The sequence below is a fragment of the Canis lupus genome, chromosome 18 (assembly GCF_048164855.1).
Source record: "Canis lupus baileyi chromosome 18, mCanLup2.hap1, whole genome shotgun sequence".
NCBI classification, from domain to species: Eukaryota; Metazoa; Chordata; class Mammalia; order Carnivora; family Canidae; genus Canis; species Canis lupus.
This window is the reverse complement of record NC_132855.1, coordinates 3998732-4024278: the sequence shown is the minus strand read 5'-3', so window position 1 is coordinate 4024278 and position 25547 is coordinate 3998732. Positions and strand designations below refer to the sequence as shown.

The following is a 25547-nucleotide window of genomic DNA, read 5'->3' as shown; positions in this document are numbered from 1 at the left end:
TGATTTGTCAGCACAGCACACACGTGATTGGGGTTCTGTGACAAAGCCTGAATTTCGCCTGGCCAACAGGTGGGTAATTGGGGACAGGGCGGTTTGAAGATTGATGTCTGAGTCTGCCTGTACCACCTGGTGAAGCTCACATACTGAAGTCATAAATAATCTATGTATAAAAGGACAATCTACTAAAATATTAATTTGAGTATGTGTTCTCCCTGCAGTGTTCCCTCCTCCCAGTCTAGGTAGGTTTGGTAGGTTCAGGGATATCTTGCCTGAGAAGCCGGGAAGATGTGAAGCAGAAGAGCCTAAACTCAAAGGCTCCTCTCTTCTTTGACAAAAGCAAGAAGGGTGGTTTCTTCAATAAATGGTGTGTGAAAAATTGGATATACACTGCAGAAGAGTGAACCTGGACCCCCAAACCTGAGCCTTTTGAAGAAGAGAGGCTAGAGGGGAAGAGGCTATCGAACACAGAGACACAGGAAAACTGCCCAGAGACTGGGAAGGAAGGAGTAGAGGTTTGCAGGTTTGGGAATGACTCATTTTCCCTTATTAGGAATTCCCTTTTCAGAGAAACAGCGGGCCGTTACAACCACCAGGGCTCCCATCGGCCCTGTAGGTTCCCGCGTCCCCCATGTGGCGTGGATGCTAGGGAGGCTGACTGGGAGAATGATTGTCAGTACAGGCTGATTGCTAATGGGCAAGGGCCTGCCAGGACCTCAGGACCTCCGCACAACCTTGCAGTGACTTCAAGCTATATTACAAAGCTTTAGTAATCAAAACAAGGTGGTATTGGCATAAACACAGACACACAAATCAATGGACCAGAATAGAGAGCCTGGAAATAAACCCGTGCATGTAGTCAATTAATCTTTGACAACAGCTCCGAGAATACACAATGGGGCAAGGATACTCTCTTCCATAAAATGATACTGGGAAAACTGAATATTCACCTGCAAAAGAATGATATTGGACCCCTATCTTATACCACACACAAAATCCAACTCAAATGGATTAAAGTCTTAAGTGTAAGATCCAAAACTGTAAAACTCTTAGAAGAAAATGTAGGGGGTAAGCTCCTTGACCTTGGTCTTGGCAATGGTATTTTGGATTTGGCAACAAAAGCATAAGCAACAAGAGTAAAAACAAAACAAAGCAAAATGGAAAAAAAAAAAAAAGAAACTATACCAAACTAAAAAGCTTCAGCACAGCAAAGGAAACCATCAAGAAAATGAAAAAGCAAGCTATGGAATGGGAGAAAATGTTTGTAAACCACACAGCTAACAAGGGGCTAATACCCAAATATATAAGGGATTCATACAACTCAATAGGAAAAAAAAATCCCAAATAATCCAATTAAAAAATGGTCAAAGGAACTGAGCGGACATATTTCCAAAGAAAGCACACAAATGGTCACTGGGAATGAAAAGATGTTCAACATTGCTCATCATCAGGGAAATGCAAATCAAAACCACAATCAGGTATCACCTCGCTCCTGTTCAAATGTCTGTTATCAAAAAGACAAAAGATAAATGCTGGTGAGGTTATGGAGAAAGGGAAACCCTTGTATGTGTTGGTGGGAATATAAACTGGAACTGATAGAATTTAAAACCATAGGGACACCTGGGGGACTCAGAGGTTGAGCATCTGTCTTTGGCTCAGGCTGTGATCCTAGAGTCCTGGGATCGAGTCCCACATTGGGCTCCCCACAGGGAGCCTGCTTCTCCCTCTGCCTGTGTCTCTGCCTCTCTCTCTGGGTCTCTCACCAATCAATAAATAAAAATCTTAAAAAAATTTAAAACTGTAGATGGTTATGTAGGCTACCACCTTCATCGGTTCTTTTATTGTCTACCTTTAATGAACTACATGGGCCTTGGACTTCAATTTCTTTTCTTTTCTTTTCTAGAGCAGGGTTTCTCAACTTCGACAACTAATGACACTTTGTAATGGATAATTCTTTGTTTTGGGAGACTGTCCTGTACATTGTAGGATATCTAGCAGCATCCTTGGTTTCTACCCACTGCATGCCAGTTAGCATCTCTCTGCCCCCATCACAACAACAAAAAATGCTTCTAGATGTTGCCAAATGTCCCATGAAGGTGAAAATCACCTCCAGTTGGGAACTACCTTCTAGAAGGAACTAATATAATTCACAGTTAAATGTCTTTTGGGATAGGCTGTTAATATGCACAGCACATACTGAAAGTTTTATATTCCCTTTTTCCTTTTTTTTTTTTTTGTTTGTATAGAGAATCATTGAGCATTGGAAAAATGCATTGATGGTGTTCTGTATGTATTACAGCGATTTCTCTCAGCTCTACAGAGACAAACCTTGGGAGAGGATCTTTTAAGAAGGCAGCCTTTAGATTAAACAGAAATATATACAAATATAGCTTACTCTTATTTATTTTTACATGAATATGTTTAAGTATACATTTATTGTTCTATTATATCTGAGAACAGAAATTCAAATGAAAAGTGGGGCTTAGCTTAAAGAACCAAGCTGAAGAAATGTTTTACCGTTTCAGCACCAAAGAAAAAGGAAAGATAAAAATCGTAATAAAATTTAAAATGTCAGCATTTTGAAGAAGTTTGCCTTAGACACAGAGAAATAAGATTTCCTCAAAAGGTAATCTTCTAAAAGATATACCCAAACAGAATTTTTCTGTGTTTTAATACAATATAAATTGTCTTAAATTTAATTTCTGTGTCTTTAAGACAATATAAATTTTATATTCAAAACATTTAATTTGCTAATAATACCTCTTCATTATTAAAAGATTCCTAAAAGTCATACCATAAAAAAGTACTCCGTTATTTCCCCTAAGGCTTCATTCCAAAAGATAAGCAATCTCAAATTTAAACATTTTTTTTATGACTATGTTAAGTACATCTATTACACTACTTGCTATAAAATCTCTTCTGATAGAAAGCAACAAAAATTAAATCTGCTTTTTCATGCCAAATCTTCAGTGTTTCCCAGCTCTGCTGGTGTTCCAAGGCAGGTTCTTTCTCTTTGGAGTCAGTGTAATGATGTATAATTGATGGTGGCAATGATACGATCAAGCATGAAGTGAGCACTTCTCACATAAACTCACTCAAGAAATTCTGTGCAATCACTTCTGCGTCAGTCTCAAGTTTTTAGAGTGAATGAATAAAATCATTAAAAAAAAAAGGAAAGGAAAAGAAACCCACTAATTTGAACATGGTTTTTGTTTTTTGTTTATTTTATTTTATTTTATTTTATTTTATTTTATTTTATTTTATTTTATTTTATTTTATTATTTTTGCTGGCCCATAAATCTCGAAGTTCTTTTCTTGTTTTGGAGGTTTAAAGTGGTTTATTTTTTAGAGCTTGAGTTTCCTCCATTCAATGATTTCTTCTTCAAAGTGTTATGATGGGGGATCCCTGGGTGGCTTAGCGGTTTGGCGCCTGCCTTGGGCCCGTGGCGTGATCCTGGGGTCCTGGGATTGAGTCTCACGTCAGGCTCCCTGCATAGAGCCTGCTTCTCCCTCTGCCTGTGTCTCTGCCTCTCTCTCTGTGTGTCTCTCACAAATAAATAAAATCTTAAAAAAAAAAAAAACAAAGTGTTATGATAGCTTAAATAATCTTGAGAAAAAAATAATAAATCAAGTATAAGATGAAGAAATATACTTCCTGAGGCACCTGGGTGGCTCATCAGTTAGGTGTCTGCCTCTTGGTTTCAGCTCAGGTCATGATCTCAGGATCCTGAGATCAAAATCCACTGCTTCAAGCTCCATGCTCAGCAGGGAGTCTGCTTGAGATTCCACCCCCTCGCCATGCCCCTACCCTCTCTCCATAAGCACAGGTGCCCACCCATGCTCATTCTCTCTCTCCCAAATAAATTAATCAGTGAAATCTTAAGAAAAGAAGAAATATACTTCCTGTGTTCTTTTGAGCGCTGCTACAATTTTGCTGTGAACTTTCAAAGTAGTGTGTGGCATGTTATCTTATTAGTGCATGGAAGGGGTGCAAAGCGGTAGCTTTAATAATGTCCTGGTGAGTAAATTGTGCACACATTTAAAGAAAAATAAATGCAGAGAGGCCTTTCATAAAAATTATTAAAAATTCAGTTAGAAATTGCTAGATGTGGGAAACAAAGACAGAAGGAAATATCAATAAAATTAAAGGTCCATATAAACTGCAGCCCATTGACAAATCCTTGAGGCAGGCAGAGTATAAAGTTCCTCCAGGAAGCTCCCAACTGTCTTTTTTTTTTTTTTTCTCCCAACTGTCTTAATGTCAATGACTTGCCAGCAGAAAAAATAACCTTGGTTTGACAACAGCAAGGCCTGTAGTATCCTGCGAGTCTCCTTTAGCAGATGAAAATCCCATTGGAACTTCCCTTACCTTTACTTCCCCCAACCCCAAAGCATCTCATCAGTTGCTCTTGACAATCCTGGAGCAGCAACAGCTCCTTCTGCCCACGGGTCCCGTCCCTGCGTTTTAGTAAAGCCACCTTTTTGCACCCAAGACATCTCAAGAATTCTTTCTTGGCCGTCAGCTCTGGACCTCACCACCCTACTCCAAAAATGACATCATCACAGACTTGTACAAACGTGAAATCATAATTGAAAGAGAACAGTAGACGTCCTCAAGTTCAAAACTTCGAACTCACTGCAAAAAAAAAAAAAAAAAATTCTTTCCCAAATCATGGTGATCCCTGGAATTAAATCTGATGAGGAACTTCAAGGAATGATGAGGCGTCTGGAGCTAAGGGCCTATACCTTCTCTTGGCTAAAATCTTCACAGCCCCGTAGTCGAGGTGTCAGTACCTTCATTTCACAGAAGGGAGAACCGTGGCTGAGGGAAGCTAAAGGAACTTGTTCATGAGGCCACAGATGGGAGGTAGTTGAGCGGGCATTTAAACCTCAGTCTTTCTGAATTTGAGGACAAAGCTCTGCCTGTTTAATAAATTTCTATAATTCCCTTTTTACCCCAAAAGAAAGTTTCAAACATTCAGAAATCTTGAGTGGATGTATAAACGCTCTCTGCCTGGCTTCTTGTGTTTTATGCCCGCATTACCACATACCCATCTCCCTAGATCGCTGCTCATCCACCAACCTATTTTTGTAAGGTGAGTCACAGACGTCGGTTCACTTCCCCTCAAACACTTCAGCATGTATATTAGCTAGAGTTTAGTATTTGTATCTTAAGATGACATTTATATACGGTGAAATGCTCAGATCCCAAGTACCCCATGGGATGAGCATCTGTAAATACACGTATCTGTGCAACCCAAACCCTACCAAGCTACGGAACCTTACTCGGGAAGACTCCTCCTGTCTCTTAGCAGTAAAATCCCCTTCCTCCCTCAGAATTATTTTGATTTTTTTCCCTACCCTAGATTAGTTGTGCTGAATCTAGAACTTTACATAGAGCGATACAGTATATACTCTTCAGTAAAGCTTCTTTGGCTCGGCATCCTGTGTAGAGCTCCATCGATGCTGTCGCAGGTTGTGACTTTGCCTCCCTTCTGGCTGATGAGTATTCCATTTGAGAATAGGGCACCTTGTGTTTAGCCATTTTCCTAGTAATTGATACCTGAGCAGTTTCTAATTTTTTAGGTGTCAAGAATAAACTTCTCCTTTCCAGTTTCCGGCATATAAGGGATGAGGGAGCAGAAGGCAAGCTGAGGACAAAGCAGAAGCTGACGCCTCCCAACCTCCCATCCAAGGTGGGAGCCTGCGACATTCCTCAAGCACCCCTGGCCACCCTAAAACAAAGACAGAGGGAAATGCAGGTAAAATGAAATCTCCTTAGAACTTGCAAACCATTGACAAATACTAGGTCGGGTAACAATCTTTCAGGAAACTTCCAACTGTATTAACGTTAATGTCTTGCTAGAGGGGGAGCCGACTTCAGCTTGACAACAGCAAGGCCTCTGGTATCCTGTGAGTCTTTGCATATGAAAATCCTTTTAGAAACCTCCCTTTTCCCTTCCCTCCCCCAGTTCCCAAGTATATAATCTGTCACCTCTCACTCCTGTAACGCAGCTCCTTCTGCCCACAGGTCCTGTCCCTGCATTTTTAATAAAATCACCTTTTTTTTTTTTTTTTTTTTTTGCAGCAAAGACATCTTAAGATTATTTTCTTGGCTGTCAGCTCCAGACCTCACCAACATTCCAAAACTGCATCATAGGGAGCCTGGAAGTCACCACTCTTAACAAGTACAGTGCTGAACAGACCGAAGAATCAGCAACTCTTTTTGGGTCCTAAAGAGAGGGAAGGACACAGGGTAAACCTCCTTCCCCCAGATTGCAAAGAAGTCAAATCTGGGGAGTCATGGCTTACCAGAGATTCCCACGCAGAAACTGCCACCAGAACAAACACAGGGGCTTCGGGGAAACCTGAACTGGAGCAGACAGAGTGCTGGAGGCTCCGTGTGGACCCGTCAGGGCTCCAGACTCCAGGGGAACCCGGTGGCAGGGCGCCCACAGGATTGTGAGATTTACCTCCAGGAATCGTGCCAGATTCTCACAGTAAATAATGGGAAAAAATCCCTCCTACTTCAAGCAGAGGGAGGGCAAAGGAACCCTTTGGAAGCTTGCCAGAGCCTTGGGTTCCAGGACTAGCACCTGGCCTCGGGGACACTGATTAACCTAGGCCCAAGCCCGGGTAGGGGTAGCCTCACCCCCCGGGGAGGGAAACACCCAACCCCAGCCCACTCGAGCCTCCTGTCCCACCCATGTGGGAGGAAAAACAAACCTGACTTGTGAGGTCGGCCGTCCAGGGGCGAAGGCTCACGAGGAGACTGAGCTCTAGCCAGAGGCTTAGTGCCCGCTTCTCCTCCCCACATAGGTTATGCCACGTCGCAAAAGTCCTAAGTGAGCACTTCCTTCTACTGGTAAGTTCTGTCCAGCTGCCAAGAAAGACGTACCAGGCCTGTCGGGGCACCCGGGTGGCTCAGTCTATTAAGCCTTGGACTCTTGACCTGGGTTCAGGCCGTGATCTCAGTGTCCTGATGCTGAGGGACCAGAAGGCCGGCTGAGGGCAAAGCAGAGCTGATACCTCAGGACCCCCCTGCCCCAGGCTCGGGTGGCACTGCCTCCGGCCCCCTAAAGCCAAGGAAAGGAAAAGCAAGTAGTTAACTTCTAGAGGTCCCGGCCTGCGAGACCCGAGTCTCCCTCAGGTTGTAAATCTCAGCAATTGAGAAGAACGAAGCATTTTTGTCAAGAACCGGGTTGCCCCAAGGAAACGGAGGTACCGTCCTGTGTCCCTACAGCCTGCTGCCCACTGATGGGGACTGGGGGGGCAGAGAGATGGCCCTCCGGGAAGCTCCCAGCTGCCTCAATGAGGCAAAAGTAAAACCAACCTTCATTTGACCAAGGCAAGGCCTCTGGTATCTCGTAGGTCCTCTACACAGGAAAATCCCTTTGAAACCCCCCTTTTCCTGTCCTCCCCCAACTCCCCAGTGTATAATCAGCCTCCCCTCAATGGCTGGGATCAAGCCCACGTCAGGCTCCATGCTGGGAGTGGAGTCTGCTTTAGATTCCCTCTCTCTGTCTCTGTCCCCCTCTGCCCCTTGGCCCTGTCTCCCTCCCTCTAAAAGAAAAAGAGACAAAAAACAAACAGAAAAAAAAAAAAAAAGTATTACCAGACCCACCAAAAGGCAAACCACAGTGCTTGAATAGACAGAGCAAGCACCAAAACAACACGGGAGGCGTGTTAGAATGGTCAGACCGGACATTTCGGGTAACCACGCTGGACACGCCGAGGGCTCTAGCGGGTGAGGTAGTCGGCGTGCAAGAGCAGGTGGGCAGCGGGAGCAGAAACATGGAACTCCTAAGCAAACGACAGACTTTTTTTTGTCGTAAAGATAATTCCTCATCGTTGACAAAAGTAATAGATGTTGGTGAATCAATAACATAGGCAATGAGGCTTCTGGAAATCATATTACTTGAGAAATGATCGATATAGAGAAGACACACAGAGTTACAGGACGTTACCAGCAACATTTTCCAACCAGGAAGTCTCATTCGTTATTTTTTCCAACATTTGTTAACACTGAAGCCGGAGAGCGAGGTTCTTGTCCCGTGGAGTCCAAGGATGAACCTCGGGACACAGGAGGCTGAGGAAAGTGCTAGGAGTTTATTAAGCAAGGATAAGAGAAAGCTCTCAGGAGGGAGAGGGGTCCTGGCGGGGTTGCCCACGTGGGCCCCACGGACGGTCTTTTATGTGGAGCTGACCGGGGGCTTGTGGCCTTCTCATCCTTGTGATGGCTTCGTGTGAGTAAGGACTCGTGATACCATCTTTAATGGCTTCTTTTCTGGGTCTGGTGATTCTTTGTTGGTCATGGGCGACTCTCATAAAACAAAAAGAAAACAAACCAAACACCCTCCCCACACCTAGGGAGGGGTGGTCCCGTTTGTCCCCTTATCTCCGGCTTCCTTACACCTCAGCATTTTGGGGACTTCCATGAGCCTGATCCTGTAGCCCCGTCTCTCCCTACCTTGCCCTGCCTGTCCCTTACTCAATAATGTTAATATTGACTCACTTTTAGAACAGGACTCGCTTTTAAAATCACACCCTAAAACTTTGTGCTCTTTGGCTATCATCATTATTCTCAAACTGGAAAATTACAACTATGTTGATACCCAAACTTGGGGGAAAAATAATTTTGAGTTTATTTTTTTAAGTTTAATTTTTTAAAGATTTATTTATTTATTTATTATGATAGACAGAGAGGGAGAGAGAGAGAGAGGCAGAGACACAGGCAGAGGGAGAAGCAGGCTCCATGCAGGGAGTCTGATGTGGGACTCAATCCCCGGTCTCCAGGATCATGCCCTGGGCCAAAGGCAGGTGCCAAACCGCTGAGCCACCCAGGGATCCCTCAATTTTGAAAGCTTAAAAGTAACCATTACTTTTCTGGGAACTCTGCAGATTGCTGTATCTGGACAAAATTACTTTATAGTTTTCATTATGATAATATTCTAAGTCCTCCCAATTATGGTCAGCTGCCTTAATATGTATCGTGTCTTTATAAACGACCTCATTATTTTGGGGTGTGGCTGGAAAGGTTCGTCTTTAAGAATGATGTTAAATGTGTAAATTAAGGAATCGTATAAAAAAGAACGATTTTATTTCAAGCACATGCAGTAATTAAATTGCTAACGTGATTCCAGGTAGAAATCTGTGTCCTTACTTTGACAAACGGATGAACTACACTTGTAAATACTTCTATCTGCATTGGTTTAAGCAGTAAGCCTTCTAAATCTCCATACAATTTATTTACTTTTTTTAAAAAGTGGAACTCGATTTAGAATTTGGTGCTAAAAATGACTTTGGATATCATTTGTCAATTTTGGAAATCAACTTGTTTAGCAAAGCCATTCTTTACAGAGGGAGCATTGGTACATTTCAGCCCCATTTGAATAAATGATTGAACATCCTAGATTATATTGCATTTGAATACTTGAGATGCAAAAATAGCAAATGTCTGATTTTGGCAAGGGCATGTATAAGTATATACCTTCATAGTTTCATTCTTGACATGGAAAATTCACTATTTTGGTGAAGAGAAATTTAATTTACAGTTAAAGATAGTTTTAAAGTAGCCAGATATTATTTTTGACCAAAATAAAAGTGTGCAGTTCATCTTGTGACATTTAAGCATTCTTATTTGCAGGGAAAAGGGCTTTTGGCCTTAATTACAAAGATTTACATTTTCTACATCAATAAAAATTCTTAAAAGTCTTAGAAACTTTGGAGTTTTTAATATTTTTCCTTGAAAATATTTCAGTTATGAGGTGCTCCATATATATTTAGTGACTACAGAAGTTAATTCTGGGTTGAGTACTTCTACACAATTTTGAGTATAATTATTATTTAGTTAACCAAAATTTACTTAACAGAATTCCAAATTTGAACAGTTTTGAACTTACTTTATAAGTTAAGTTACAGATTTGCTCCAAAGGACAACAGCTCTCCCTTCACGCATTGTCACGCACCCTGTCCACTGGGGCACCCACAGAACTTCTGCAGTCATGGAAATACTCTACATCCTTGTTCTCTGATAGGGAGTCACCACTACATGTGGCTACTGAATGCTTGACATGTGGCTAGAGTGAATGGGGACTGAATTTTTAAATTATGTTAAATTTTAGTTCATTTAAATTTAAAGAATCACACATTGTTAGTGGCTACTATATTTGACAGCACCACTTCCAGACTCTCATGTTCCTAGGTGGTAATTCTTTTTCTATGCCAAGAAGTTCGAGTGAAATATAGCTATTGTCTAATTCCTGACTCTTCTGAGATATTTTCAAGTTCAGCAGCAACTGTTTTTACATTTCATCATCCTTTCGTTATGACACTGCCATTTGTTAAATGAATAAATAGTTTAGAAATCGGATGCTCAATACAAAATTTACTAATTTACAATTCCTATTGTTACGTGTTCATCAATTGCTAGATACCTGAATGTTCCAATACACATTTCACAAAAATCATTGTTTATAAATGAAGACTGACCACTGCTCCATTAATTTGATGTGCTCTTCCTCTCATAGAAGAAAAAAATGAATAAACAAAAGCATTAAAAAGAGATATTTGAGGTGTGCATTTGAGTTTAACATAATGGGGAAATGCAAAAACAAAGCTTAAAAAATAAAAGAGCCAACCCTCTAGTCTATATCTACATCTATTATTTCATGACCAGTGACTTTTACTCAAAAGTCAATGCCAGCTAATTTCAGTGCTTGAAACGCTGTACATGGGACCAATGACAACTTAGTCTGTTCAGGTGCTTCCCATTAATAACTCAAATGTGCACCAGTATGACTGTCATCTTCCTAAGACTTCAGAAGGCAGCAAACAGGATGAAAGCAATAATGACTATAAGATGCTTACCACAGTGTCAGACACAAAATCATTGCTCAATAAATGCTAGCTAATGATAATAAGCATTAGTAAGGACCCTGGTTCAAGTTTGGAGAATACACAATATTAAAAATTAAAGGGCCTCCACTATGTTTCTGATATGTAAATATCTAAGTATGTCCTAGGTAAATCCAATCTATATTTTGAAGAGAACCAGGTTCTGGCCTGGGAACAATGTCCAGAAGTGGCCTGGGTCATCTGATGACAGAAGAGATATATAATAAATGATCCAATGCAAGTATTTACTGAGCAATTTTGGTGTGCCCAGCACTGGATTAGGTAAAGTGGTGGACACAAAAGGAATTTTAAGATATTGCTTATTCTCTGAGTGAGTTTGCAATTTAATGGAAGGAAAGAAATAAACATTATTGAATTTTGGAAGATGCACATGGGAAATAACAATAAATCCGGATGAAACAGGCTAAGGGAAGGTAATAAAAGATACACAGCTGTAAGTGTGCAAGGGGAAGGCCCAAGACCTAAAAAAGAGAGAGAGATTCATGTGGATACCATCTTGAACTAGACAGTCATATTGTTTCCAATCTGAATATTATAATCATTATATGATTATGATACTGATTATAAGCATTTGTTTTTCAATTGGAAAGACTTCTGGTAATTAATTTAAGCATAATTGCAATTGGCAGCATAAACTGTTTAGCTAGAGTAGAGGGCAGTGCTTCCTTTCTTGGGTTTTATAACCCAGGGGAGAAACCTATGAGTTGGGGCTAACGGATGCCTGTGCACAAAGTCAAACTTAATTTCCCTCAATTTAGGACTGTACTCTTAGACACCTCAAATAGTATTCACTGTTTGGGGCAAGGAGTTCTATGGGATTTAACACATGCATAGATTTTGGTAACTACTATTTCACCTGATTATAGCACAATTGCAACACGCCAGATACTTCCCTATTGTCGACTTCTTAAATCAGGATCTCCTCTCCCCTGCTTTTAACCCTTGGATACCTCTGATTTGTTCTGTTCCAATATATTTTTTTCCAGGATGTCATATTAATGGGATCACTTGCTATGTAACCTTTTGAGACTTACTTTTTTTTACTCAGCAAAATGCCTTTGTTGTTGTGTGTAACAGTAGTTCATCCATTTTTATTAATGAATAGTACTGCTTTGTGTGGATGTACCACTGTTTTTTTCATTCACTCATTGAAGTGTATTTGGGTTAATTCCAATTTTAGGCAATTGTAAATAGCGCTGATATAAACATTCACGTATATGTTGAAATTAGAAGCATTTTCTCTGAAAAGAAGTTGAGAACAAAAGGACCAGCCACAAGACTAGGAGAAAGCATTTGAATATCACATTGTACCCGGAATATAGAAACTTGATTCTTGAATTGTATTAGAACGGGTTTGCCCTGAAACAAGGAAGATAATGTTAGCGAAATTGAATGGTAATGTTGTTAAGCCAGTTGGGATTACATTTTGCTCTGAAATGAAACAATAATAGGAGCATTATAATATGGCTATAACAATAATGTAAAATAATATGAGAACTGGAGAGGTGCCTAAATACGGGAAGGTTAGATTTTGGTAGATGTAGATCTATGAAAAAAACGAAAAAGGAGCAAGATATTTAATGCAAAAATGTAACAGAGGAAGAAAGAGGTCATTGCATTTATAGGGCTTCTGCACATATTTAAAATATGAGAGCATCTGAGCATGAGCCCTGGCATTTGGAGAGCTTTAGATGTTAGAAGCCAGGTCACAGAAGTGATCAACCAAAATGCCATTATTCACAAAATATGTGGGAAGGAGGGACACGTGATTTCCTGGTTGTCTTAAGGCTGAACATATTAATGGAGAACAGAGGATGGAATGGAAATTTGAGCAGAATTAAATCATAAATCACCTGGAGCTTATAAGGGCAGGTGATGTTAAAGGCTTTGGGAAACAAGCATAAAAGGATCTGCAGAAAGGATGCGAATGAGAAGGCATTTATGAAGGAGGTGGGAAGAAAGGACAACTAGGTGGTAAAAAAGAAATATGCACAAGTGGCAGCTTGTGGCTGTGGGTGTTTCCCGAGATGGCAGTCCCATTTCTGAGTGCTCTCCTAAGGACAAAGATAGATACTTGGGGGGAAGCAGGAGCTGTGCACATAGAAGAAAGAAATTCACATTGCTTGCAGGAGGAACTGTCTTGGAGAAATTTAATGCTGGTCCCCACATTCCTTTTCCAGATGTTTTCTGAAATGAAACTGTGTTCAGTCCCTGCTTTTTTAACCTTGCGCTGCTCCTGGGGACCACCGTGTGGAGCGGCGGCTCCTGGAGGAAAACCACCTTCCCCCAAAAGGATCTGCGTTTTAATTAGTGACACTGAAAACAGACAATATGTCGTAAAAACACAATAGTAGAGGGTGATAGACAACGAAATTTAATAAGCATCCATTATTTGGTTTTATGGGGCTAAGTGCATTCTAAAGCTTCAGTTATCATTTAAAATAGTAAAATGTGTCTTGGGGTCATGGGATTGAGCCCTGTGTTGGGCTCTGCTGGGAGTCGGCTTCGGATTCTTTGCCTCTCCCTACCTCTCTCAATCAATCAAATCTTAAAAAACAACAACAACAACAACAACAACAAAAACAGAGTAGTAAAATATGCCCCTCCTGGATGTTAGGGTACAAGGCAGTAATGATAGGAAATTTTCTGTACTTAGATCACTTAACTTTTTTTTTTTTATGAGTAGCAAATTCATTATCTATTTTCCCATATCAATACATATCTCTATCTTTGTGCGTGTGCGTGCGTGCGTGCGTGTGTTTAAATATTTTAAAGCAAAACAGGAGAAAAAGACAATGAATTAAAGGTCTGGAGCTGCTAGGAAAAAAAAATAGGTGGACAAAGAACTAGTACTTTGGAGGAGCATCAGGCAGCCCTGTGTTCAAATCCGAGCTTCAGGTCCTGGACAAGTCATAGGATCTTACAGAGACCTGACTTCCTCAGCTGTAAAGTGAGGGTGAGCAACACACCTACTTCTTGATTCCTTTGGGGGATTGAATGAAATATGAGTGTCGGGAGCCTAGCAGAGTGTCTCACGCATGATAGTTTCTTTAAAAACAACGCAGATTATGATCTTTTTCCCTGGCCTCTGTAGTACCACTCTTGCCAAACATTTCCTCTTGACCCGAGAGACTGAAAGTTCTGACTTTATATTTTCATTCGTTGAACCGCCTTGTAAATCATCGGAACCCAGAGTTTTAGATTTCAGCTGGCATCTCCGACAGATCCATCCTCCGGGAATTAGGGAACATTCCCCTTCAGAGGCAGTTCCCACTGAAGGCCCCTCCACCCCATCAGAAATCACTCATCTCAATACACAGAAGATTGGGAACTCAGGGAAGGGCATTAAGTGTCCCCCGAAACTGCCACGGTTCTGCTGTCCTTGTCGAGTCCACCTGGAAAGCCTCCCCCCACCATCCGAGGCCTGTCTTAGCGCTGCTGCCACAGAGTCAGCGCGACTCGCTCGGGCCTGTACATACATATAGGCTGTCCGTCTGCGCGGCTGCTGGGTCCACGTGAAGTTGGCATAGACTTTGAAATGACCCGTGTGGCTTCTCTCCAGGGAAACTGTTAATACGGGCCTTCAAGTAGACAAAGTAACAGCGACTCATTTTATCCTTATGTAGTCAGGTAGCAGGATGAGGTCAGAGCGGTTGTTTATCCCACAGCAAGTCCTTGACCAACGCCTGGGCAGTTTCAGCTGCAGCCAGAGCACCCTGTGCCCACCTGCCTCAACCTGGGTTGACTTCTTGTCTTGCCCACCTCTCCGGTCTCTAACCAGACTTCGTCATTTCACTAATACGTGACCATCCTGAAATACACCCAGAATACAACTACATTTTACTCTCTCTACTGCCGCCACCCTGGCCCAACTCCCACCACTGATCCCCTGGGCTATTGCAATACCCTCTCAATCAGGTTGGTCAGACTTCCTGGCTTCAGTCTGGCCTTCATTTTATTCTAACCAAACATCCAGAGAGATCTTTTGCAAGGTAAGGCGCATCTTCTTCTTCCTTTGCTCTTGGGTCTCCTGTGACTTCCTCTGAGTAAAAGCCAAAGTCTCCAGAGTGACTGCGAAAGCCTAGAAAATTTTTTAAAAAGGCTTTTTTATGTCTGACCTTTCTTCTCTGCCGTTCCTTCTCTGACACACTGGTTAACCAAGTGAGCGAATGGCCTAGCTATTAAAAAAAAAAAAAATTCAGGAAGAAAACAATTTTTAAAAAAATAGTCTTCTACCAAACAGTTTATACACGGAGCACTTGGCATTGGGTCTGTCACTGTGTCATGCTGGATAAGAACTTCCTTCCCTGTCCACCCTAGTACTTTTTCTTTAAAGTTAATATTGTGTCTATTCACATAAAACAGAGTAGAGAAAATGTGGGGTTGAGCTAGCTCTCGAATCCTCTAGCACAGTCCTCTAAGGAACGACCAGAAAGGCGGCGTAGCCCAGCACGAGTCTCAATCTGCCTGCAGGCCTGGCTGATGCCAGTGTCGTGCTGGAGCTGGTCCAAGACTATAGGGTAGTAAGAGGCATTTTAAGAAAAAAAAAAGTAGTGGCTATAGTCAGCTATAGGAGGATGGTTTGACCCGGGGAGGTATCTGAGTTCTAACAGCATTCCAGCCGGCGGGGACTGGGATAAGATGTGGAGCTGGCAGGCATGAGATAAGACATCAGTGTGTCAGCCACATGGACTGGGTTTTATGTAGGTTTTTGTTGGGCTTTGCTTTACAGGGGACACTGGAGGGCGACCAGATTTGTGGAGGCAAAACTGTCCTAAGGAAGGAGGGAACAAAACCTGTTGGTGTTAAAAGAGGAGGCTAGGATGCTCATTACCATAATGCGGGGCATCTACATCTAGTAGCTCATTTTAACTTTGGATAAAATTGTCCTCAGGCTTCCCCTGGGCATACCAGGCTTGAGGCAGGAAAGTGCATTTTAAACCTGACCAAGGAGATATTGCTGGACTAGTCGGGCAGGCTCACGTGGGCCTTGGATAGACCCGAGCCTACAGGTTGTCGGCCTTGAATACACAGGGCTGAAAGGAGCGGGATGGCAGGTGGGCATTTCCTAAACCCTGTGTTTCTCAACTGTGACACAGATCCACGGGGTGTGCAACCGCTCCCTGGTGCCTCTTCATCACCCCGGGGACTTGATGGAGGTAAAGGGAACCAATGCCAACGCGAGGCTCTGTCTGCTGTGTCGTAGGCGATAAACTACCTAAACCCGTTTGAACGAGTTATCCCCTTGGCAGCCCAGGGACTGCCCGTCCTGCTGCCCAGGGACTGCGTGGCGCCTTCCCAGGCCTGAGGAAAAGGTGCTAAATGTCCTTAATTGTGCCCTTTTGTTCCTCTCCCAAGTCTATCCTATCAGTAGAATAAGAGTTCGAGATTTCTTTTCCAGATCTTGGGAAGTTCAAAAGGATAGATGTTCCAGGAAGAGCCCCCTAGGGAAATAGGACGTGTTTATTGTTTCCAGGTATCTATATTTGCACAACTTGGTTAATCCATTTACACATAAGTGAGTATTTTTCTGTTCCTGGTTGTCCCTCCCCTCCTCCCACCACATGACCAAACAAAATTAGTTTCGGCCATTTAAAAAAATATCCTTAAAGGAGACATAGATGCCCCAGAGCTGAGTCCCACATATTTAGAAATTTGACAAATTTTCGAGTTGCGTGTGTTTGTGATTAGCTGTGTCATGCCAATGTTGTTAGGTGATACAACACGGGGACTGAGCCTGCTACATAAATAGGACACATCTCTGAACGAGATGACCTGGGAAATCGAAAAAAATTCTAGCATCTTCAAAAAATCATTCTCTCTGGTAGAAATAACTCATTTTATGCTGAGGGATTTTAAATGGGTTGGATTTATCCCTGAAGCATTGGAAAAAGATACGGAGCACAACTTACCAACTTTCTGAGCAAGGCTCTACTAGGGACAGAAAAACACTTTGAAAGTAATGTCCTTGCTACAGACTTTAAGGGGGACAAAATATACTGCCAAGGTTACCGTGTGGACAGAAATAATAAAGTTAGTGTGCAAACTCAAAGTTTCACTAAAATCATAATGAGTATTTCAGTTTTCTGGAGTACAAGAGAACTGCGATTGCATGCTCCCCTGGGATTAGTTTGCCAGTTGTCAATAGAAAAATACTAATATTTAAAAACAAGGCCTAGCACAGGAGGTAAGCACAGGAAACTAATAACTGAATATAATTATATACACGTTGGGTGAGAAGGAGACTACTTAAGATTCATTATAACACCTGCTAAGAGAAAGAGGAGGAAAATCATTTTTCATGGTGCGGAGCTGCTCACGTTAATGCGAATATACATCGAAACTGCCAAAGTCCAGTAGCAGCTTCTAGGACCTGCCATGTCCTGATAGGTAAGTGATATCATTCTACCCACAGCAATAAATAAAAGTAGTACCAAATTTCTTTAGGGAGGAAAGCAAACAATTATTTTCAAATTTGAAGGAAAATTCAAGTTGGGGAGAGTTAATGGTAATTTTGCTTCGTGCTGTGTGTTTAATATACTGGGGCCTTGGATGACCAGCCTAGTGGCTGCGAAGACCAGGATGATGACACAACAAAGGCTATGTCGGATGCACTTCCCACGGGGACCTTTATTCCATTTCACCTTAGGTTTTCAGGCTCTTGATCCCCCTTGCCAACATCAAAGTGGTTCCACTTGGACACCTTAGATGGCTTTTTTTTTTAAGGTTTTATTTATTTATTCATGAGAGACACAGAGAGAGAGAGAGAGAGAGAGAGAGAGGCAGAGACACAGGCAGAGGGAGAAGCAGGCTCCCGGCAGGGACCCCGATATGGGACTCGATCCCAGGACCCCGGGGTCACGACCTGAGCCAAGGGCAGACTCTCGACCCCTGAGCCCCCAGGGCCCCTTAGATGGCTTCTTTTTAGTTTAACCCCAAGGAGTTAAACCCAAGTGTCCAGCTTTCTGTGGGCTTTTTTAAAGACCCGGAAATTGTCAGTTGCTTTTTCATTCATTCCTCAGGGGAAAAACCATTTATATTAATAATGAGAGAATGTCCCTTTCTATTGCCAGTATATTCATTTTATAAACAAATGAGCGCCCTAAAAGATTTCTGAATACGTCTTCTATTATTTAAATTTTACACACAAAGGTCTTTAGCGTCCTCCTTAGCTCCATTAAACATCAAGAGTCATGACTTCTCTGAGGATTTTTTTTTTTTTTTTTTTAATTTATGATAGGCAGACAGTGAGAGAGAGAGGCAGAGACACAGGCAGAGGAAGAAGCAGGCTCCATGCACCGGGAGCCTGACGTGGGATTCAATCCCGGGTCTCCAGGATCGCGCCCTGGGCCAAAGGCAGGCACTAAACCACTGCGCCACCCAGGGATCCCTTCTCCAAGGATTGATAGAAGTGGATGCAGAATTGCCCGATCTAGATTTTTCCATAAAAAACCTTTTTTTTTTCTTCATGATGTGATGGAAAACAAAAATAAATATGTATATATTTAACGATGACAACCCTGTAGCTACATTCCTCCTAAGTGAGCATCTTGTTGCAGCAAGAGATTTGTTAATTTAGAGCAAATAAATCAGAGTCACCCGACTCTTTTTCCACCAGTGTTCTTTAGTGGCATAATTTCAGGAAACCTTATCTCTTTTAAGGGAGATAAAGCAGACATCTCTTGATAACACGAATATTCTATATTTAAAAGGTATAGCTAATTAATCATAAAAAATTAGACCAAATTCGTGCCATCATACAGCCAACAAGACCTAATTCTGATAAGGGTTATTAGCAAGAAAAGAGCTACCAAAGTATTTTTTTAATTGAATTTCAGTTCCCTGTGATCTGAAGATGTATCTTTGCACTTAAGTCTTTGATTATTATAGGTTTTGAATTTTATATTTGACTGATGGAACATAAACTATGGACTTTTGAAAATAAATCTTCCTAGCTTAAAAAAAAAAAAAAAGGAAGTCTGGGAGGTAATAATACTCCTGTATTTTTTTTCTAATAACGTTTTCAATATGTAAAATGCAGTCCGTAGCATATATTTAATTTGCTCAGTAGAGATTTTACCACCTTCTGTTACCATATTGGTTTTTACTTCCCTGGATAACAATTTTTGTTTGATGTACATATACAATGTGCTTGGAGCTCTGAGGATTAAAAAAGTCAATAGCCTTAGTTGGAGAACTTGTATCTCTAGTTGGAAAATTCGCACATTTTGGATACCTGCTTATTTTTTATATGATTTGTCTAATCTTTAAGAAGTAGGTGTTGTTTTCATGCCCAACAGTGAACAAAAACCCAGACTTGGAAAGATGAAATCACTTTCCCAAGCTGAGTAGCAGAGACTGAATTCAAGGTCATATATTCTGATTTCAAGTTCAATGCTCCTTCCGTGATTTTATAATACATCACAGTACATGGCAGGTTTGTGGCTGTCACACGCCTGCCATCTTTAGAGGAAAGGTGATTAAATCCTCCTGGGAGAAGATGATTTGCTCAATTGTTTTTGAGGGAATAAAACTATAAGGAAAGAAATTTTTTTCCCACAGTGTAATGAATGGTTTAAAGGGGGAAAACTTCTGGTTTGTGGAGTGTGAATCAAGGTCAAACAGGGACAAAGGAAGTTCCTGAGAGCAAGAGGTAAGAGAATATGGTAAAATATGATGAGGTAAGATGCCAGGGCTTCAGATGGCCACGGAGGGTATCCCAGTCTGGGAAGGTGGGGGGCTGTCATTATGGCCGGATGTGTTACAAACAGGTGTCTTTTGCTAAGCCATGGTGGTCACCCTGACGTAAGTGACCAGGGTGCCCCCACTCTCGAGAGGAGTTTAGTAGGTGGAAATGGCTGACTTTCACCTAATTTTCCCCAAAGCTGCACCAGAACTGGGGACAGAAAACTCAGTGAATTCAGAAAACTCAGTGAATTGGGGCCCTGTGTCAAATGAAACCTTGTGACATCATCCGAGAATATACCACAGCAGCTCAAAAAGGTCATTGTAGGTGCATCGGCATGTCTCTGGAAAATAGCTTTTTCTAGGATCGTTGGGTGGTGTGTAAATTACACATACCGAGTTCTTCTGTTCTTCTGGTTTTATAATTCAGGGAGCTTCCTCTGACTTCCCAGGCATCTGCTACCCTGTTCAGTAGGATCCTACTGAACCTTCTCTGTAGACATAATTTTATGGCTCTAATGGAATTGTCAATTCTCTCCTGGAAAGAAACTGAAAAGCCAGTGAAAACGGAATCATTTTCAATCTTTTAAATGGCTTTTAGGTCTGTGCTAATACATTTTGAATCCATAGTTCATAATTTTTGGTTCAAACTCATAATTCTTCTTATTTTGTTTACAGTCTCAAGAGCCTTAGCATAAAATGCTACTTTCATCATTCTAGACCCTAAAGAAAAATTACCTGCCAGTTTGAATTAAAGGTAGCTTCTTTTTTACAAATACTGTAAGAAAACCTTGCTGTTTGGAAGTACCCAACAAGCTGAAACTTTTTGTTCCCATACTTTTAAAATGTATACAAAAAGATCAAAAACAAATAGAGAATTCTACGTTTAAACTGTTTTGTACTCTAATTCTATGTTAATATAGGAATAATTTTGTCATGAATTATTCAATAGATGAAGATTGTAGAAAATATACAGGAAGGTAGCACGGTACAGTGAAAAGTGCAGAGAATCCTTGGCTTGTTTCCGTTTCTTCTTGACTGTGTGACCTTGACTGAATCATTCAATCTCTGGGTTTCATGTTTTATATCTGTGAATGGGGATAATATTTACCTCTTACCCTTTATTGGCTGATTGAGTTATGCCCCACACGTGGCTGAAAATAATATGTAGGAATCTCATGGCACTACTTACATTAACTCCTCGTCTTGATCAATACCACTGGTAGGTAGTGATTTATACCGAGTAGTGAAAGGTATTTTAGTTATAGTTGAAAATAATAGGGCTTGAAAATCCCTGCTGAAGGCACGGACACAGCTTCTCAACTCCCTGCTGGGCAGACGCCACCAGACCACTGTGTTCTGTGCTCATGACCTAGCCATGTAAACTCCTCGGTTTGATTACAGGACCTCCTTTGATCAAATTGAGTAGCGTAGAGGGGCCTGGGTGGCTCACTCAGTTAAGCGTCCAACTCTTGGTTTTGGCCCAGGTCATGATCTCGGGTCCTGGGATCGAGTCCTGTGTTGGGCTCTGTGCTCAGCATGGAGTCTACATGAAATGCTTTCTCCCATGCTCCCATGCTTTCTCTCTCTCTCTCTAAAATAAATAAGGAAATCTTTATAACAAGTTTACTACTGTACATGGCTAGGCAGTGAGCGTGGTTTTGGGTCCCTGTCTGGGGACTGACATGCAAGAACTGAAGGTATTTTGCTTGGTGAATGAAAGAAGTAGGGACCTGATAGCTGTCTTTGGTGATCTGCAGGATGTTCCTGTAGAGAGAGGTTTGGATGAATTTTATGGAGTCTGAAGGATGGGAGCAGGATGAACTGGTAAAATTATGAGAAGGGAACATATGACTTTACATAAAATAATTTCCATCTATTAGGCCAGACGTCAAAATGGATTGAGGTCATGAGTTTCTGCACACTGTCAGTGTTTAATCAGAGTGTAGACAGAGGCATTGGGGAGCTCTTCATAAAGGATTGCCTTAGATTATATCTTACCTGCGAAGGCCCCTTCTCTCATTAATATTTTATAATTTTGTCATTTTTATTGCCATTTATTATTATTATAGGTTAACTGTGAAAGCATTGGAATAAAATGATTTTTATTCTTGTCCACTTATTTATAAGTGTATAACTTTGTTTCTAGGAAACAACAGCTGAAAATCAAATATATTTGCATCACCACTTTCTAGCCCTTCAAATTTCCTCAGGTAAAAACATCAAGCTCATATTTTTGAAATAGATATGACTTATTGATAAATAGATTTGTTGTATTTTGTGTTTGATCTTTTCGCAGTTTTTGTAAGTTGTAAGAACTTTTTTTCCCACTTTGATATGATCTTATTTAGAAATCACTAAAAGAGTAAGGACTGGAGGTCTCTTAAAGGTTTGAAGTCCAAAAATTTATGCTGTTCTTATTCCTCCCTCTATCATTTTGACTACTGGCAGTCCATTTTATTCTTGCATACCTCAAAATGCAGGAATTTCTTCTTAAGGCTTTGGCATCTTTGCATAGGTCTTCTTCCAGAAGATCCTTCCTCCATATTGAGCTGAAGTCTTTATTCTTGTCATTTATTTTAGTCTTCCACACTGACACCATCCAGGATGAATCTAACCCTTCTTTTATATAAACTGCTTTTTGTACATTTAAAGACAGTGACCCTGATGACTCACCTCTTATTTCTGGGACTCCTGCTGGGTTTTGAGTATTATTGTTATTCTGGCAACTTCCCTCTGAATAGTCTGACTTTACGCATCCAACTTTAATGTTCAGATATGGACATAATCCTACTCTGGCTGTGGTCTGTCTAGAGGGCGCAAACAGGACCGTGTTCTCCCTTGTTCTGCTGCTTGTCCATTTCTATTAAAGCAACCTAAGGTTCTAATGACTTTTCGTAGTTAGATTTTACATTTGACTCATTCATTCAAATGATATTTATTGAGTGTTTACTATACCCTGGAGTGTCTTCTAGGCAAATAAAACAGTGAACTGACCAAACAAAAAAACACATTAGAGAAGTAAATTTAGTGAAAATCCTCATTCTTTTCCGTAATTTCTGTCACGAAACCACAGTCTCCACCTAGAAGCATTGTAATTACCATTCATCTAAGTGTAGGACTCTGCATTTATAAATTAAGTTTCATCTAGAAATATATAGCATATTATTCTAACATTCTTAAGTCTTTATGGCATTTTGATTCCATTAATCAATGGATTTACAATGACTTGGCTGTGGGCACAAAAGTGATAAAATTTGTATCTTTATTCATATCAGGGATTAAAACATTGAATGGGAAAAGGCTGAAGGTAGAGCCATGAGGCATTGACTAAAAAAGTTCTAGAATGACATATAACACATTATTTAGTTCCCTCTGGGTATGAGCAATTTACCTATGTATCTGTCCACTTGATTATACCTACATCTAACTCATAGTGCTGTCGCTGCCCCCCCCTTTTTTTTCTTTTTGCATATATGTGAGGATGTGAGAAAAGGCTTTGCCAGATGCCTTGCTAGAGACTTATCTTTTCTTTACTCTCCTTAAATGCCTGGTTTCTTTTAAGAGGCATTTTTACACACTGGCTCCATTTTCCTACGTCCCTTTATATTTTTCCTTGTGTTGCCAGTCAACTAGAACAGCACTCCATTAATTGAAACTGTCCCCATTCACAAAGACTGAATATATATTTTTAAAGAATATTTATTTGGAGCATAGCCTGTCCAGAGTCTGACAACTCTAGATTCAGATCTGCCTTCAGTAAACAGCTCTCAAACCAACATTTTGTCATTGTTCCTTTCTTCCTGTTTCTGTGGACAGGGAAATGTCACCCTCCCATACCCACAAGTCCAATATTCTTAGGGCGTTAATGAAAAATGGTGATTCAGAAATAGTTCCACAGTGGAAAACAAGTTTTTCTACCCCAGACCCAGGAAGAATTCAATATAGAGATATTTAAATGCACTATGTCTAGTACTTGTCTCCTTGTTTTCAATTCTGGTATTATTCTCGTTGTATATATATTCTAAAATGAGCCAGCAGCAAATCAGATCAAGGGGAAGGGGATGGGAGTTGAGTATTAAAAAGAAATCCAATGTCTCTTTTATATATAGCAGTTATAAATATGTATAAGAACACTGTATTATTTTATTTGAACCTTACATTTTAAAATTATATTAGATTTTAAAATACTGGCACTTCTGTCTACCAAAAATGAAGGGCATGGAGGCTAGTCCAGTTTGGAAAATTCTGAGAAAGAAATTCTGAACAAAAGGATTTTGGAATGCTTTTTAACAAACAGCTGCTCTGACCATTCTGATTAGATAAAGAAGCTATTTGTTCTGCCCTGGTGATATTTCAAATTTTGCAAGCACTCTGCAGTAAAAACCCTGCAAGCACGTGATGCTAATGTTAGAGCTGCTTGTATACACCAAACTGGACTTTGAAATTTTATTTATTGGAAATACTTAAAGACAAGTTATTTATTTAATTAATATTTTCCTGACGTCACTGATTTATTTATGTGAGGTGCAAATACAGAATTCATTTTAAAGTATAGAGATGCTGGGGCACCTGGGTGGCTCAGTTGGTTGAGCATCTGCCTTCTGCTCAGATCATGATCCCGGGGTCCTGGGATGGAGGCCACATCGCATCCAGGCTCTCTGCTCAGTGAGGAGTCTGCTTCTCCCTCTCTGTCTGCCCCTCCCCCCCATCATGCTCTTGCTCTCTCTCTCTCAAAACAAATAAATAAAATCTTTTTAAAAAAATAGAGATGTTGCTACCTTCTTCTGCTACCGTGGGAATTCTGTTTTATAATGTTATCACCTTGATTTGAAAGTGAGATGTCATAAAAAGTGTGATTTTTAAAAAAGGTAATAATATAGTCTTGCAATTTGATTTTTTTTAAAGTTTTATTTATTTATTCTTGAGAGACACAGAGAGTCAAAGACACAGGCAGAGGGAGAAGCAAGTTCCCTATGGGGAGCCCTATGCAGGATTTGAACCCAGGACCCTGGGATCACGCCCTGAGCCAAAGGCAGATGCTCAACTACTGAGCCACCCACGTGCCCCACCCCCCTTGAAATTTGCTTTTGAAACGTGACTCTTGGAAACTTAAAGAAAAACAGCTGATTATTATAAAATCAGTTGGAGAACCCTGACAACACATTATCACTGCTACAGTTTACTCAAGCTTATAAGGATCTGCTTTGGGGAGGGGTCCTCACAAGGGTACTTATTAGGGCTATTGTATCTATCAGAATGGGCAGAGATGATGGAATAAGAATGGCTACATCTAAACGTTCAAAATAAGTGTAATGGAAATTGTGTGCAATGACAAATCAGCAAATGTTCTGCTGAAAAGCCAAATGGGTGACGTAAAAGCAAAATTTCAGCAAACTGAGAATAGAAAATGATTATGAGGAACTTCCAAATACGAAAACCAAATTTTAATTCTATAAATAAATATCTATATGCTGAACGGGTGGGGCTGGCCCCCTTCAAAGAAAATCGAATGAGTGTAGTATAATTTTCTTGGGGAATCCGGAGATATCAGGCTGTTTGAGTAGATAGCTATTCTTTGTGAGGCTCCCCTTAAGTCTCTCTATGCTCAATGAGCAGAGAAAATGTGGGTGATAACATAAAAGTAGGCGGAAAGAGGAAGATGAAGAAAATAAACTGATCCCCCAAAACACACTGTAATGGAGAGCAGAGGAGAGGACTGTTTTCTATGGAAATGAAGCATAACCTGGCTCCAGCCAGCTTCTATTAAAATGTTGGCTAACATCATTTTTGAAAAGCCAGGCTTACGTAGTAATGGGCGGTAGGTCAATTAGCCGAAAGCAATTTCACTAAAATGACCTTGTTTCTTTTAACTGTATTAGTTTTAGTCAAATAGTTTTGTTTTTGTCTTTGTAACAGCTTTTTAAGTAATGATCAATTCATTTCTC

The 25547-nt window shown here is 40.8% G+C and overlaps 2 long non-coding RNA genes across 4 annotated transcripts in view; one reads left to right on the top strand and one right to left on the bottom strand.

The window, feature by feature from the left end:
* Positions 1–25547, bottom strand: part of LOC140608583 (uncharacterized) — a 1020376-nt gene that overhangs the window by 78161 nt on the left and 916668 nt on the right. The gene's annotated exons all lie outside the window — the stretch shown is intronic.
* LOC140608580 (uncharacterized) lies at positions 2–10394 on the top strand. Of its 2 annotated transcripts, XR_012010563.1 has the most exons (4): positions 2–69; positions 5584–5759; positions 5864–5910; positions 6086–10394. It is a non-coding gene; the product is annotated as an uncharacterized lncRNA (long non-coding RNA). The 2 variants fall into 2 exon arrangements; XR_012010562.1 differs by having other exon boundaries at positions 5584–5910.